Source organism: Tachypleus tridentatus, unplaced genomic scaffold (assembly GCF_004210375.1).
Source record: "Tachypleus tridentatus isolate NWPU-2018 unplaced genomic scaffold, ASM421037v1 Hic_cluster_2, whole genome shotgun sequence".
Taxonomy (NCBI): Eukaryota; Metazoa; Arthropoda; class Merostomata; order Xiphosura; family Limulidae; genus Tachypleus; species Tachypleus tridentatus.
The window spans coordinates 31,842,619-31,860,135 of record NW_027467782.1 but is presented as its reverse complement, the minus strand read 5'-3'; the positions used below and the strand labels follow the sequence as shown (position 1 = coordinate 31,860,135).

General features: G+C 33.5%; 1 long non-coding RNA gene across 4 annotated transcripts in view; it reads right to left on the bottom strand.

Annotated features, from left to right (window-relative positions):
• Positions 1-722: 722 nt before the first annotated feature.
• LOC143242893 (uncharacterized) overlaps positions 723-17,517 on the bottom strand; it is a 40,206-nt gene continuing 23,411 nt past the window's right edge. For 2 of the 4 annotated variants that reach the window (XR_013023369.1, XR_013023373.1), the window contains 3 exons: positions 14,171-14,286; positions 2,966-3,048; positions 723-838 (listed from right to left, as the gene is read on the bottom strand). This is a non-coding gene — a long non-coding RNA (uncharacterized LOC143242893). The remainder of the gene's footprint in view (positions 839-2,965; positions 3,049-14,170; positions 14,287-17,517) is intronic. The other 2 variants (XR_013023371.1, XR_013023372.1) reach the window with 2 other exon arrangements.

Below are 17,517 nucleotides of genomic sequence, written 5' to 3'. Positions count from 1 at the left end.
TGTGCCCAATGGTTGTCAATTAATTAATCATATGAAACATTGTAATAGGACATTCAGAGGGGGGTGTTGAAAGTAGGTAACAGTAAGCATCTCTAATGCCACTACTTCTTCCTACAAGGTCACCCTGACCATCACACAGTGTATACCATATCTAAAGTATACACATATTGAGTTTTTAAAGTTTATACAAAACTTTCGTTGAGGTAATAATTAATGCTGTAATAATGTGTTATATTATAAATAAATTGTGTAAAAGTTAGTATTTTTGTATTATTTATTACAGTATCCACCCACAAACTTTGTTTTAAGCTTATAAACCCAAACAAAGAACAGGTACCTCATCTTGTGTGACAAACTCAAAGAGGTTAATTAAGTAATTATGGATACCTTTAGTCTCATCAGTACTAATTATAGTTCCACTCTGGTACAGTAATAAATCTACAGACTTACAATGCTAAAATCAGAGGTTCGATTCCCATGGGTAAACTCGACAGATAGCCCAATGTGGCTTTTTTATAAAAAAAACATACACATACTAATTATAAGAATGCAACAAAGTACCTGATTACTTTCATTATTCACAGTTAAGGTTGTCACAATCTACTGGCACAGTGGTGTAGTGACTGGTCATACAATCAACAACTAATTTTTAAATATCAGTACTTAATTTCATTATAAACTTATAATTAAGTACATTAAAGCAATTTATAACTAAATACATACCAATTTAAGATCAATTCCTCCTAATTCTAGTTGCTTGCATAGTATATTCCACAATTTCTCTTTACTTCCTGGTGTAAACTGAAGTAAGTCAAATACCAGTAACTCCATTACAAACCTAAAGATGCAAAGAAAGAATAACCACGTACAAATTATACAGTTGGACGATGCTTTTAAAATGAAACATTTCATTGTAATACCTTATCTTATTGAGTTGCTAATCACATTTTTAAGTTTTCAATATATTTCAAAATTAGTCCATACATTGAAAGCAATATATGGAGCTCTTAGACTGAAAAGCTGTTTCAATTTTTGCTTGAATCTCACAAACATTAGTTACTCTGTACCGAACAGTTAAGAATAAACAAAAGTTGAAATATTATAACCAGAAAAAGACAAAATCACTACTATAAGATCTTACTGAAGAACATGGTCTATGTTACAATATTTAATGAAACAACTGTTTGAATTCTTACTTTTTCAAGTGAACTACAGTGATTAAGGTGTTTGTGAACCAGTGCTAAGCCTTGTAACATTTTCACAAGGTTAGATTCCATGTAAAATGCAAAACAAGGTACAAAGCAGCCTTTCTGCAATTCTGTAAAGAACATATCCAATGAATGCACAGCATGTGGAGTCATATCCTTTTTTAAAGATGAATCATGGTTCACTCTGTACTTAAATAGCAGGCATATAATAATTTTAAACCAGATCAAGCCATTACCATGCATGAACTTATCAAGTACAACCCATCACTGAAATGCATACAACCTCTGTATATATGAGCAATGACAGATGTACAAACACTTTCAGGAAGGGCCTAGGTCCCTGGACCAACTTTGTTACCATTTTGTGGTTGCTATAGTTTTCATGCTGTTAATTCTAAATTAGTAAGTGCATGTTCACAAAATTTGTAAATATTACAATGCTATCATATGCAAAATATTAGTTTTATTTCTATTAAGTTTTAAGGTTTGTTATGCAATGTTTTATCATGCCCTTTGTTATTTTAGCACATTGCCTATTTAATGTGCAAAGTAATTTTCATTTTAAGATAAAAATATATTTTTATGCATCAGAAAATTTTCAAATTTCACATGCAAAATATTTATATCATCCAAATAGTTTTATGACACATTTCTTAAGAAAAATAAACTTTATATTTTATATTATTTCCTCACCAAATCTCTCTATGGGTCAAGTCAGTTTGATGATCTCATAACCACCACATAAAATTAGGAAATAAATATAGCATAAATTATGCCTTTTTCACTCAAGAATGACTACAGATTATAACACCACAACATAAATGTTCAGATTATATAGATTAAATCTCATTATATTATACAATTATACAGTTTTATTATTTTTACTATACTGCCTTTCAGCCATGCCAAGCTAACACAAATTACAATGATGTGGTGCACATGCACTCATGTTTCCCAAACCAATAATATAAAACTGATTTTAAATCTTTACAAAGTGACCTATTTTTGTGTGTTTTAGCGGCCTAATATTTTGTAAAATACAGCCACATTGCAATTATTGTACATTATATATCTACATAGTTTATTAACATTTTCAAACATGTTATTAAACTTATTTTTCTTAAAACATAAAACAGGAAATGAAGAAGTAAAGAAAGCAATTGTCTTTTCCAGCTACAACCTTTCCACCTGGATGATGCTTGTTATAGCTTATTAATCTTTAGGATATTTCAAACATAGAAAACATGAAACAAAATTTTTGTAAAGGTTTTAAATATATATTGGAATAACCAAAATATTCAAAACTACAATACTGATAACCACTGAATTCCACTATAATTCATTAAGCTTAGTAACTGAGCTGTATTTGCACCTAAAAATTATGAAATTTAAACAGACTAAAAACTCAACTTTCCAGCACAAAAGAGATTGGAAGGCTTACTCTAGCAGTTAAAATTTAGAAGTAAAACATATCATATGCAAGAAAAACAATAAATAGTCCCACTCCAGTAACTCAATTTTAGTGGTGACGTGCCATCTACATGTGCATAAAGTGATTAAAATAAACTATGTATGATTTTAGAAGTGGATATATCTTATTATAGTTAAAATATTACAATTTCTAACTATCCTTTTGCTTTTTTGTGTAATATGTCTTATTCAAACATTTCAACAAAAATCAAGAACATAGAGAAGGTATTGTGTACATTTTACAGTTATAATAAAATTTTGTATCAGTTCTAAACTTTCATACTTACATTACTTGAACTTGTAAACTTTCACATCCTTCAACACTTTTCAAAACAATTGGAATCACAGAGAAGACTAGTTTTTCTTCTGCCTTTATAACATTAAATGTAGTAAAATATCAGAATTATATACATTTCTTAAAATTAAATATACTTACATACAAACTATATACATAACATTATGTGCAGGCAAATATCAGAATTTGTTATTTTCCTGCACAAAGAATATTTTTACAACAAGCATGCACTCTTAACTAACAGATCTAAGCATTGAATGCTGCTTTTTATATGAAAAACTTTTCATTCACCACCAGACAACACCTGCCTGGTCATCTTCATTCCAAAGCCAAGCAGCATCTGGTATGTATCATCCAACCAATGGCAGAGAGAGAGTCCACACCATCTAAACCTCAACTTCAGAAGAAAGAAAGAAGAAATTTCATGCCATCAGTCAAAATGTTGTGCATGTGCAAATCCAGAACCAACACCAGCCACTCAGGAACCTAACACCTGAATAACAGTAGGAAGAGATGCGTCAGTGTGGAGGTTCACTCAAATACCAATCAGATAGGTTCCAGTCTGCACACCATCCTCCTCCAAGTTTGAATTTATCAGAAGTGGAGCACTGGAGAGACTACATCTACCCCATACAAGACTCAATCACACAGAGTTGGAGCACTTGACAATTGTAGAACAATGAATCCTTACCAACAAATGTATATAAACTTATGTTAGTTGGTCCATCTCTAATCCAAAATCAGTCTCTATGAATTGGCATCCAGTTGATGGTAAAATGAGAGATCTCAACCAGGGAGGTGAGCAGCATTGCAATGGATTTACTCATGATATAGTGTATGACTGGTGAAGAACATATGCCCTATACACCTTCAGGAAACCACTGCCCTACACTCAACAGAATGGAATTGAGCACATTCAGGAGGCAGCCTCCATGGTCCACTACCCCAGCAACTACGAACTGGCAAGTGTTAAAAGACTCCCTTTTCCCACAAAACGAGGGTGGGGATGGATTAGGAAATCAGGAGGAATGCGAATACTGGAGACAGTACACTGAGTAACCACAAAGTCCCTATTTTGATATGAAGACTGGGCCCAATTTATTAAATCAAAGGGACAGCAGAAAAAAGCAGGTATCTCTTTCTGTTTTACTCATGGGTCCATAAGTCAATAAGGGTTGTAGCTATAGTGGGAAAAGATGCCCAGGAATTACTATTTTCACCTAGCACTCCAATATAATGTGACTACAGTTGCCTGGCATTAATTATCACTGAAATAAAGTTCACCATAAGCATGAAGACATTCTTTGTCAATTCTGTAGTACACTTTACAATAAGCCTGTTAGAAATAAATACCTTTGCACAAAAATTATTTTTAAGAAAAGTACAAAGGAAAAAACCTATACACGAAACTGAACAAATGGCTCACCCCATGCTAATTCACTTGTACTTAAATGGTACATCAGACATCATCATTCACAGTGGATACCATACAGAGCCTATTTTTTTTCCACTAAAAGTTTGTATAATGTATGCAAATATTATCAAAATTTTAGGGATATATAAAATATAAAAGTATACCAATGAAATTTTTGCATAAAATCTTCTTTAATGTCATTTTGATTAATTTGTATCTATTACCTACTGTTAATGATAGATCAATCAGAAAAATAAAACTTAGCCTGGAGTAAAATTTGTCTCTGCCTTTATACAATAAGCTTGCTTAATGCCTGCCCATGTGAAGTGTTTTATCTGGCTTTCTGAAGGAATTTGAAACTTTTCCAAGACAATTTATATGAGGATGTCATAATAATGGCTAATAAGTAAACAAATCATATTTGATTCTTTGAAAGAAAAAAAAAGCATGACACCAGTGAAATGGAAGAAACATATGCAACCCATTCTTTGTAGAATCAACTTTGTACACCACTGTGAACACAAATGAAGCGCAGCTGCTGGATATCAGACCAGGGAAGAACCTCAGATAAGCCTAAAACAAACACTAACAACCAAAAATATGCATTAGCTTTTGAACAAAGATGGAGGAAAAATAAACTGTGATTAAAGTATGTATACAATGAAAGAATGTTTGTACTTTTTTGCCAAAACTCCATTTGGCCAAGATGTTTGGAATAAAACATGATGTTAGAGGATCTGATTGGAGGGTATTGAAAGTAATGAGACAACAAAAGAACACAGGATTTCACTGAGTCGAAGCTATCATACCTGAAGTACTTTGGAAAATTGATTATTTAATTATGAAACAACAAGAAATAAGCAAAGAAGCAATGGTTCAAATTTTCTAATGTCTGTATTTTTATGCAATAATAAGCTTGCTCACACCATAAATTTTGAAATGTTGCTTGATCTAGGAGAAGTGTTGAATGCTTGCATCAAAGAGGACACTTGCAAAGGAAACAATGCAACATATGTGTCAAACACCACCATTACAAACTTCTAGAATGTTTGAGTGAAATTGCTGAAACAAAAATATTAAATGAACTAAAATTAAGTGACAACTTTGTGCTAATGTTTGTGGTTAATCAACTGACTAATCTGTTATTGAATAAATGGTTATTCTTGCAAGATTCATCATAAAAGACAGTGATACTTGTGTAAGATTCCTGAAAATATTGGATGCTTTATCCAAAGCGTTTGTAAATTGTGATGAGTTAGGAAATCAAGGAAATAATAACAAAGATGCTAACAATCATGTTGAACCTAAGGTTGATGCAGATGTTGATATGGGCATAACCAATCAAGAATTTGGAAACAGTAAACTATATGAGCAGGTTAATATTCTAAATACTGATACCATCACAGACAAAAAAAATAGAAGACTACACAGAAAACAATGAGCTGGAATATGAAAAACATTATATAATTAAGACAGACTGGGCAGCACTGATGATAAGAGTAATAAATGAAGCAGTAAAGAAATTAATGGACAGATAAATTTAAACACTAAAGGCCAAATCTATCATGACTGGGATAAGAGTGAATGCTCACCACTGTACATATCAGGAACTGAACACGTCATTCACAATTTCAAGATTGTTAGGACAGATAATCCATGGTGATGAGAAAACCCACTTGTAGAGAAAATTATATATGCAAAAATGGCTGGTATGGGTAGAGAATGCACAATGTAGAGGAGCGAACAACGTTTCGACCTTCTTCGGTCATTGTCAGGTTCACAAACAAAGAAAGAGGTAACTGACCAATAGCTGATTACATGTTTGAAAGCAGTTGTGTAATTGAGTGTAAGAATGTAGAGGGCATGCTTAGATGTTGGATTATATTTATTAATATAGGTATAAAGGTGTTCCTTTGTATTGGTTTATTTTGGGCTTAAGTTGTTGTATAAGTAAGGCTTCTTTAATTTTGCATTTGTTTATGTTTGTTTCTTTATTTAGTATTTGAGTGTTTTCTATGGTTATATTGTGTTTATTTGACTTGCAGTGTTCGAAAACGTGTGGTGAGCATAGTTTTATAGCTGTGTTTATTTGGTTTCTAGTATGTTGAGTTTTTGTTTTGTTTCATGTGCTGAGACCCAATTCATCCAACTGTGCCTGGATATGAAAGGCCAAAAGAAGCAATGGCAGATCATCTGTTCTGAAAAAAGTATGGCCCACTAGGAAGGAAAATAACACCAGGTGGGATGCTGTGGTTAAGAATGAAGTTTCATAGCATATAGTAAAGACAATTGCAAACAGCAGAGGTGCAAAGAAGATTTGCAAGACCCTACGTATAAGCTCTGAATTGGGGAAAGTATAAGGAAAGAACATCCAACCTGTATGATCTGCTTCTATTAAAAGCAGACATGTGTAGTGAGAAGTTAAAGGTCTGTAAAGATCTAAAAGAAACCTATTATCCATTTATACCGAGGGAAGTGCACACCCTGATAGTGCACAAGTCATGCAAAAGCCCTGATTATCTAACAAAAGGTATAATGTGTCAGGACAAGCCTGAAAGGTAATGCATAAAAAATGATAAACATCTTTGTGCATAAATCAAAGATAGTGTCTGGACTGGAAGATTGAAATAGGAAAGTAAAAAACAAATATGTCTATATACCTGGAGAAAAAAAACCCTAAGAGTGACAAAAGTTCATACAGTGCTATTCCTCAGTTTTCATGGAAACAAGATAAAGCCTGAAGTAAAATCCTGGAAAAGAAAAACTGACAAGCTCTACAGCACACTGCAAGAGTAGAGTCTGAATCACCTCAGAAATAAGTTGTCACATAACATGATCCTGAGAAACAGAGAAGGGAAAGGTTGAGGAGACAGAGAAAGTGGGGTATAGGAACTGGAGAAAAAATCTGAGATTATCCAGTATACCATAGAGGTCAGGAGTAAATTCCATCTACAGGTGGACAAATATGGACAAATGAGATTCCACTTGGCCAGTACCTACAGGATAGTCACAAGAATTGTTAATGGTGATAGTACAAAGGTGAGAAAAATGCCTCACTGAAAGAACCTCTGAAGGAGGAAACATGTAAGGGTTGGGAGGGCAAAGGAAAGAAAATCTAAATAGAAGCTGAAATTGGAGCAAGTTGAGACAAACATGCAACAAAGAATAAAAGGCTGAATGTTGTCTTGCAGATACCCCAGATGCCTCCAAAGATTCAGGTATATCTTCAAAAATAGATCTACATAGTAAAGGAACCATCAGTACGTGTTGTAGATAAGTGGATGACAGAAGCACTTGAAACAAAAGAATGTTGCTATCCATGAATCATAGCAACAAAGAAGTCACATGTGAGGGGATATGGGATAGGAGGCCAATTGTACCAACATGGAGGAAATTAGGGTATGGGTATCCCCCAAATATCCTTCAGAAAAAGGTGTATAGCCTCAGAAAGGATGTGGAAAGATAAAAGATTCTGATGAAAAGAAGTAAACGTAAGATAAAGGTGGGAAAACTGGGCCTGAAATAAACTCACATTGGCAAAGAGACTTCAGCTGTTAAGAGTCCAGGAAAATAATAGCCAGCATGATGGTAACCTATGGGTGTCAAGTCAGGTTGATTTGTCTTCAATTAAAATAGGAAGTGATTATCATGGACTTTGATATCTCAAGAAAAGAAACACTTGGTACTCACATGATGGGGTGGCATGTAGCAGGGAAGGGGTAGATTCACATGAAACTCAGGATATAGATAAAAGGTAACATACCTGAGAAATCAGTGATCATATCCAAGATAGCTGATAGGATGGGCTTGGCCAGTTCCTCAGGAGAGACAAGACACACACTTGCACAGCAAATAAAGTGAGAGAAACAAGCTGTAAAACTCTTCATTATCTGAATGGAATCTATTGGCATCAGAAGCATCTGATAAGGATAGATAGAAGAGAGGCAATCCACATGAAGTTCAACCTCCCAACAAACAAAAACTAAGACAGCCTCAGCTAAGACTCCTGTATCTGAATACAATGTTATGATTTCTGAATACATATTTGACTGTGAATAAGTTAGGAATTTAAAAAAAGGTTTGAAAAAAAATGTCAAACCAAAAGAAAAGAAACAAGTTAATAATATACTGCAGTTAACAATAATTGCAAATGAAAATAATAATTTAAACAAGAAAGTATTGCAAGAAAAACAGAATTTTTGAGCTAGAAAACTGCCCATGAGAAATTATTTCTAGGTGAAATCAAATAGAGGGAGAAAACTGCATCATGCAAGAGAGCACTTCATACTTCTATTGGTGGAGGACTGTTTCATGACAAATTACATGTAAATATGCAGCAAACAACATTATTCGTGAGGTGGAGGGTAGTTTCGATGCTTGTGGTGACCCATAGGTTTGCATATAAAGGATAACAGTAAACAAAAAAACTACAATGCAAAAACAAATTAGGTACTGTATCAAAACTACATGCATCCACTTGGCAATATTAAATGTAATTAAAAATGAAAAACATGTGCTTTATAACATTAAATATAGCCAATCAGAACTACATGCACATTGTCAAATAACAGAATAAAAATAAATTTTGTTTAAATGTAATAAAATATCACACAGCTGTATTTGTAGTGTTAAGTTTGTAAAAACAATAACAGAAATACAAGTCATTACAGTATTGTAGAATATCTGAATTGGTATTTTTAATCAATGATGCCTAAAAGCCAGAAATTCCTAAGGTATATGTAATTTTAACCTATTTTCAGAGTGCAACCAGTCAGCAACACCCACTGTCTAGCCTACTGAACAAGTAACCATGCTGATTATCAATGCTATAGCATCTCCACAGCTGAAAGTCTGAAGCATATTTGATATCATCATGACTAAAACCTTAAACTTTCTGATCCTCAGCCTAGCACACAAACCACTATACCACAGAAAGCCCATTTCACAATTAAAGTATTTTAATAATATTTAATGTAATTAAATATTATAAACTAACTTGATTACCCTTTTTTATTCAATGTTGAACTTTTACTTTGTATGAATATGACAAATACACCCAAAACGATTTTTTGTTTTTGAATTTTGCACAAAGCTACATGAAGGCTATCTGTGCTAGCCATCCTAATTTAGCAGCACAAGACTAGAGGGAAGGTAGCTAGTCATCATTATCCACTGCTAACCCTTAGACTATTCTTTTGTGAACAAATAGTGGGATTGACTGTAATATTCTAACATCCCCATGGTTGAAAGGATAGACAAGTTTGGTGTGTGACAGTGATTCAATCACACAACCTTCAAACTCCAAATTGATCACCCAAACCCACCTGGACATTACTAATGTAATTATGAACATTCATCTTCTTACCCCAACTGTGTGGGAAAGGTACATTCTACTTGCACCTGGAATTATGGGGAGGAAGTGGAACAACTGTGCTCAACCAAAAACTCAGAATGGAAAAACTCTGCATTTGAAATTATGAGGAGACAGTGGACTCTCTTCCATGAACAATAAACCGAATTTACATAGATCAAACAGAAAAGCCATACATACCTCAACCAGATAAAGGTACATCAAATATGAGCCAGTATTTCAAGTAGGTTGGTGCTACACCTACTAAAATCTAACAAAAACATTCAGGGACTTGGATAAAACTGGGTGTGGTAAGAACTCACTGGCTCCACTTACAGAATCTGGGGTATAAAGAGAAGTCCTGAGGAACAGTGCAATTCGTGACCAAGTTCCCTAAATGTAAACTGACCCAAATTTATGCAATCCAATGATCAGAAGGGAAAGGCAAAGTCCCCTTAAGGCAATATCCCCTTATGCTTTACTCAAAATAAATCCATAAGCAGCAGTCCAGCATAGTACAGTAATGCCACCCAGTAAGCTCATGGGTAGTCTTACGAAAAACCTCATTTTTGCAAAGCTTATTGTAGTCTGTATAAAGAATATTGAGATCGTGGATGCTGGTGCAGAACTGGTTTCATAAAAGCATATCTGCCTAGACAACCCTCATCATACAGTGGGATCCTATGAAAATGAGGTAGAGGACTCTTATAAATATAACAGTTAAACTGGAATGGTCATTTGAGACAAAGAACCCAAAGAAGTTTTGTCTCAAATTTTGAATGTTAATCAATAAGACTGTCATACACAGGACAATTATGGAATATTCAAAACACTTACAAAGAGTCAGATCAAAAAAAGGAGTTATGGTTGGCATGTCTCAGCAAAGTTGGTGCAACCTTCTCTCAATATGCCATTGTTAAAATATATACTATTTCCATTAAAAAATATCTATCATGGAAGTAAGCAAAGCCCGAGACAGATACATGGCAATCCTAGACATTAAACCCCAATGTCTTGCAAAGAAAAATGAAAGAACCATCTGTGCCATGGGAGAAAGCAAAGGGATTAAGAGTTGGGCTTCCTGTTCCATTGAGTGGAGCTGGAAAGGAGTTGGTTGAATCAGTCTAAGATATTAAAAAAAACAACAAAAAACAGACTGATGGAACAACAATTCATGTCTCAGCTCTGAAAATGAAGCCTGCTTTGTTTGATCTGAAAATAGAATCCAGGTGTGATGGTTGGACATTTGATAAGATGGTGTTAACAGTAACCATTCATCAATTGAATGGTATACACAGGATTAGGGAACTTGTGTGATGAGAAAATGCTTGTATGAATTGAAAGAACCTATGTGGTCCCAAAGCTAGTTAAAAAGTAAGAATCCTGAACTACAGTGGTTGGCCTTTGTGTATATATATATATATATATAAAACAGAAGTCAAAAATGGCAGTATACTTCCACTGTGGCAATATGTAGATGCAAGTCAATTATATCAAACTCCAATATCCACAATCCTTGTAAACAAAAAAAAAAACAAATTTAGAAATGAATCGCTTACAAACCTTGTACAATCTAGGTATTGATACAGACAAAAAAAGACTGATGACCAGACACACATGTGCTATATCTTAGACCCAATAACTGATAGGAATATAATGTTGGAAGAACTAGCATGACTCTCTCTCTTGCTACCCCCAGACCAGCCAAACTCTGATAGCCATAAATCTAAATTCCAAAATCTGAAGATCTGTGGAAGACAGAAACCCTACAGGTTTGGTAGATAATAGTGTTGAAAATGTGAACTGCATGACTAATCTGGACTCAAAGATATATAGTGTTCATGGATTCCAAGGGTAAGGTTACCTCACATGAAGAAATTCTCAGAACTGAGAACCCACAGTCCTAAAAGACATACAATAATTCCTGACACTACCAGCAGCATTTTGACAAATCAGTAGTACCTGTGGTTATAGAGAGAACCTACAATGGGTACAAGTGTAGCAAGGGACTAATGTTAAGGGTCAGGAGCTTCAAAAGAGGCAGAACTATAACCTTCTGTAGGCACCAATAAAAGCTGAGATGTCAATAACAATAAGGATGAATGTATAAACTGATAAATTGAACCAGTTAACATGCTAATATTGGTTTCAGCTCATCAGTAATGAAATTAGAGATGTTAAAGTTATAAGTACATACACGTACCCTTGTCCCACTACCATCTATTCACTTAAACCACCAGCTCCATCAGAATGAAGTCTGCATTGGTTATACTGAAAGTAGAATCTGGGTGTGATGTTTGAATACTTGGTGATAAGGTGCCAGATGTTAAGAGTTACAAGTTCACCGAGGCACAATGACTTGTTCATGTGAATTACCAACACCATATTTGAACTCCTCATTTTTAGGACTAGATGCAGTGTTTGAGTCAAAATAGCCACCCACTTAGTCATACGCAAAATTGTGTAGTTCCAATAACTGTGGTGATGAGGCCCATTTCACCTTCCTCGTCACTAAGCAGTAAACCTTTCTGCCTATGGATGTAGAGAAAAGTAAATACTCATGACTAGACCTTACAGCCATCAAGTAAGTACAGGCTTAAAACGCACTGGGGATAGATGCAAGATATCACACTCACTGTACCAACTGAATAAAACAACTCAGAAGCAGCTGATGCCAAAGTGACTTCCTTTTTGATGTCGTGTAAAGATTGTTTTGATTACTGATGTCAGGAACAACATATTATCAGGTAGGTTTCTAGTGTTAGAGCAAAACGATGTTGGACCAACTGTTATGTCCCCGATATTGAATCACACCCCAAACTTCATCTCTGCAAGTCCATAAACTTACCATTTACCCACAGGAGACCAAGAAACTGAACCATCTCACTAAAAATAAACAGAAAAAATGTGATATACCTTTGTTTCAAAAATATGTACCATATATTGGCTTGCAAATCATAAAAAAAAGTATTATTTTATCTTTTTGTTGCCCCCCGCAATGTACAGCTGTATGTCTTCAGATTTACAATGCTAAAATCAGGGGTTCGATCCCCCTCCGTGGACTCAGCAGATAGCCCAATGTGGCTTTGCAATAAGAAAATACACACACAACACACACATCTTTTCGTTTTACAAAATTCAACAAGATGCCAATAAGAATGCTCAAAGAGTATTCAATGATTGCCATTACTCTAATAATAAACAACCCTTTCCCTTACTTTCTCTGCACTGTGACATTACTCCAACAATATACAACCTCTTCCCTTACTTTCTCTACACTGTGTCATTACTCCAACAATATATAAACTCTTTCCTTACTTCCTCTACACTGTGTCATTACTCCAACAATATATAACCTCTTTCCTTACTTTCTCTACACTGTGTCATTACTCCAACAATATACAACCTCTTTCCTTACTTCCTCTACACTGTGTCATTACTCCACAATATACAACCTCTTTCCTTACTTCCTCTACACTGTGTCATTACTCCAACAATATATAACCTTTTCTTTTCCTCTACACTTGTGTCTTATCAATATATAACTCTTCTTTTCCTTATATAATATATAACCTCTTTCCTTACTTTCTCTCTACACTGTGTCATTTGCTCTAACAATATATAACCTCTTTTCGCTTATTTCTGTGTCTTATCAACAATATATACATTCTTTTCTACACTATATAACCTATATTTTTTTCCTACTATAATTATCTAACAATATATAACCTCTTTTCCTTACTTCCTCTACACTGTGTCATTACTCCAACAATATATATAACCTCTTTTCCTTATTTCATCTCTAACTGTGTCATTATCCAACAATATATAACCTCTTTTCCTTATTTCCTCTACACTGTCATTACTCCAACAATATATAACCTCTTTCCTTACTTTCTCTATACTGTGTCATTACTCCAACAATATATAACCTCTTTCCTTACTTCCTCTACACTGTCATTACTCCAACAATATATAACCTCTTTCCTTATTTTCTCTACACTGTGTCATTACTCCAACAATATATAACCTCTTTCCTTATTTTATCTACACTGTGTCATTACTCCAACAATATACAACCTCTTTCCTTACTTCCTCTACACTGTGTCATTACTCCAACAATGTACAACTTCCTCCCTTGTCTCTCCTAGATATACACTATATCTTTACCTCCTCAGTGTGTAACTTCCTCTTTTATTTGGCCATACATAGGACCTCACATTTAAAACTTAGTAAAAGTCTGTCCACCTGTTTCTAGTTTATTATTTATTGATACAATACTTTTGTTTTCAAGAACATACCAATCAAATACAATGTTTTTTACTCATTCTTTACATTAAAAAAATGTGAAGCAACATTTGAAGTTAAAACATTGAATACAAATTGAACAGAAATGCAATCTCAGTCTTATAACAAAATATTTCTGCATTTACCTTAATGGTATTGTTTACTTTCAAAGCTTCCTCAGAAATCTTAAATGACTGAGTAGTAAATACACTGTTGGTGTTATATCCACTTTTGTAACAGTTTTCTTTGAAGTTCTCCAAATCTGTAATGTTCATAAACAATGTAAAAGTCTTAAAAACAAAAATTTAAATAATTTATAAACTACTTAGACATTAATATGGCATTTTCATTTTCTTCTGCCACTCCAACTCCCTTCAAACACACATTGCAAAAAACACATACACTCCTTCCTCCTTCCTTCAGCTGCTCCTTCTTACATTCAAACTCACAGTTCAGATATAATTCTTCAACTATTCTACCTCCCCTTTAACTTAGAACTGGGCAACTACATCAATTCACTGACTTATTAATCAACAGGCTCATTAACTGATTACTATAACCACCCATTTACAAACACCCACTGTATTATTATTACACAGTACCAATCTTTCTATTTTTATTCACCTTGTTTTATTCAAGTAATTTTATTATTACTCATATTTTAGCATGCTAATGTCTTCTCAAGCTGATCCAACTGTACGTTTTGAAAAAAAATTCTTTTTCTAAATAGATATTTTGCAGTAATTTTTAATGATAATTTTAACATATTCTACTTGAAATGAGTCACTAAATACCATCAAGCAGTTGCCATTAAGTTTATTTTAAAATATACCGTAATCTCATGACAATCTTCTGTTAATTAAATAAATTACTATCAATGATTGGATTAATAACATTTTTATGACATATGACAACTGCATTTAAAAATAATTAAATAGTCAGTTAACTAGTTTATTTATGTAAATTGTCTGAATACTATAAACACAAAAGTAAAAATCATAGAAATCAGAGTCTTCAAATTATTTTGCATTTGCTTACCATACTAACTAAACAGTAACTTTGTCTGAACTTAAAAGATTATTTAATTATCTTTTTATCTTTATTAAAGATAAAAATTATTTTATCTTTAATATTTGGCAAACATAATAAAAAATTCTTGTTTACAACACAATAAAACCACAGATAATTTTAAACAGAGAACCAAACATCAACAAGATATTTTTATTAAACTATAATCAATACATAGTCACATGACTATATTGTTCTTTGCTTAGGTAAACCATTTATATCTGGTGGTAGAAAAACTTTCTCCAAACATTGTACATTTGTTAGTGTGTTAAACTTGTAATAAAGTTTTCTTTGGTACCCATTCTGAATTGTATAAGCTCACATTTGGTATCTTCTCATTTACAATAAATTATGTACCTTTCAGTTATAATTCAACACAAAAGTAACTTCACAATTTACAAAGAAAAAGGAACAACAAAAACTCATAAATCTAGATATTTACTCCACTGTTACATGACAATCTAATTCTCGCTCTACCCAATCATAATCACCAAAATTCCTTTATCGCAGTTTATAAAGTTATATTTCATTATTAAATGATCAAACTGCTTAATGCAACACCATCACAAGATTTCAACAAAGGCCCATAGAATAACTTAAGGAAACACCTGAAATCAGAGAAGATAGGTTATAAAAAGTCCAGGTATTCTTTAAAATGGGCAGAAAGACTCTAGTTGTTTTGTTTACAAGAAAAACTCTGAGGCTGTGCAGAAATAAAAGTACGAATTTTTCTTTTTAAATTTTATATTAATTTCACCAAATAAGTGTCAGATATTAACAAAATACCAAATGAAAAACGTCTCCAAGTTACAATTGTTGAAGTATAGTTAGAATTAACATGTACAATAGTCTTTAGAATTTATGTCTCAAAACATGTTATCAAGTGAAGAAAAATATAAAAAAACAGAGGAATCTCCGACTTCATACTCCAGGCACAATAACATACAATTAATTTTTTTTTGTTTTATAAAGCTAAACTTTGTACATTAAAATGTATCATACACATTGTTTAACACTTAGAAACAACAAAAAATATTCATTTATCAGTTATCTGGTGCAATAATACTACAATACACCTTTTTTGACTTGTTACCCCAGATAATTCAGCTTATCTTCATAAGCGAGTTTGTGATAATTTTGGGCCTTAAGTGTTGTATCTGAACTACACAGTTACTTAAACACTTTGTAGTAAAAAAAAAAGAAATGAATAATTATATCTAACTTTATTTATTAGGTGAACAAGTACTTAGCCAAAGTAAAAACCTAGTAGTTTTGGATGTTCTTCAAAACAGCTCAAATTTAAAGCTAAAGATAAAAATTAATCACATCAACTTATTTTTAAAATGTAACTTTACTTTACAAAGTATGAAAACCATGAAGGAATGAGTAAAACTAACAGTAAAAGTTATAATTTTCCTATACTGAAAATTTATTTCTGATAGATACTTCCCTCCACTCACAAGATAAGCTGTTATAATTCATTACTGACCCCTATTGTCCAAACATTTTCTTTAGACATGCCACAAGCCTTCTGTGCACAGTACAATCACTTGATGCACATGACTCCCTTTGTGAACCTCTATCAAACTATCACATCTAAGTTTGGAAGAAAACAGAAGCACCAGAAATGCATGGGAAGGAAAGGTGGAAAAATTATAACTTCCAATATGGCACTTCCCTCCACTCACAATATCAGCTAGAATTTCACATTGGTTAGAATGAGGGTCCAGTGTGAGCAAAGAACAGACACACCCACTAAAACACCCAAAGGATACTTCCACATATGAGAGAAACAAATCTGAAGAAAGAAACTACATCACTTCTGAAACAGGTATATTCTTTGCTCCCATGTGGAATGTGTAAGATAACAGGGTAGAAAATGAGAGGAGCAAGTCCAAGAGGAAAAGAATGTGACAGAAAATCAATCTTAACCAGCAAAGATATTACTGTAACTTTGCCCTACAATGAGAAAAGTGGATAAACAATGATGCATACCTGGGTCTAGGGTGCAAAAGACTGTACTCAGTAAATCAACTATATTTAAAAGATCCTTGCATGGAACTATCATCTGCATGAAAAAAGAATAAGAATAACACTTTACGTATTACACACTACTCCACTTCTCAGGTTCCAGGTATGACACAATAACTATCTCTGAGCTATTGGTCCATTAACTTAACATCCAGCATCAAAAGGATATCTTTTGCATGCAATCAACATTCCCAATCATGAAACAGGATGGGACCATCTAAATGGCAATAACATCTCCATAAGAAGAGAGAATGAGGGGTAGCCAAGAACAGAACTGGAACAATCCCACAAACTACCACTGTGACCCACAATACAGGTGGAGAAAACTGAAGAAGAAAGAGAGACAATTCAAAACCCTGTGTGAGGACTTATGTTGATTGGTTCACTCTACACC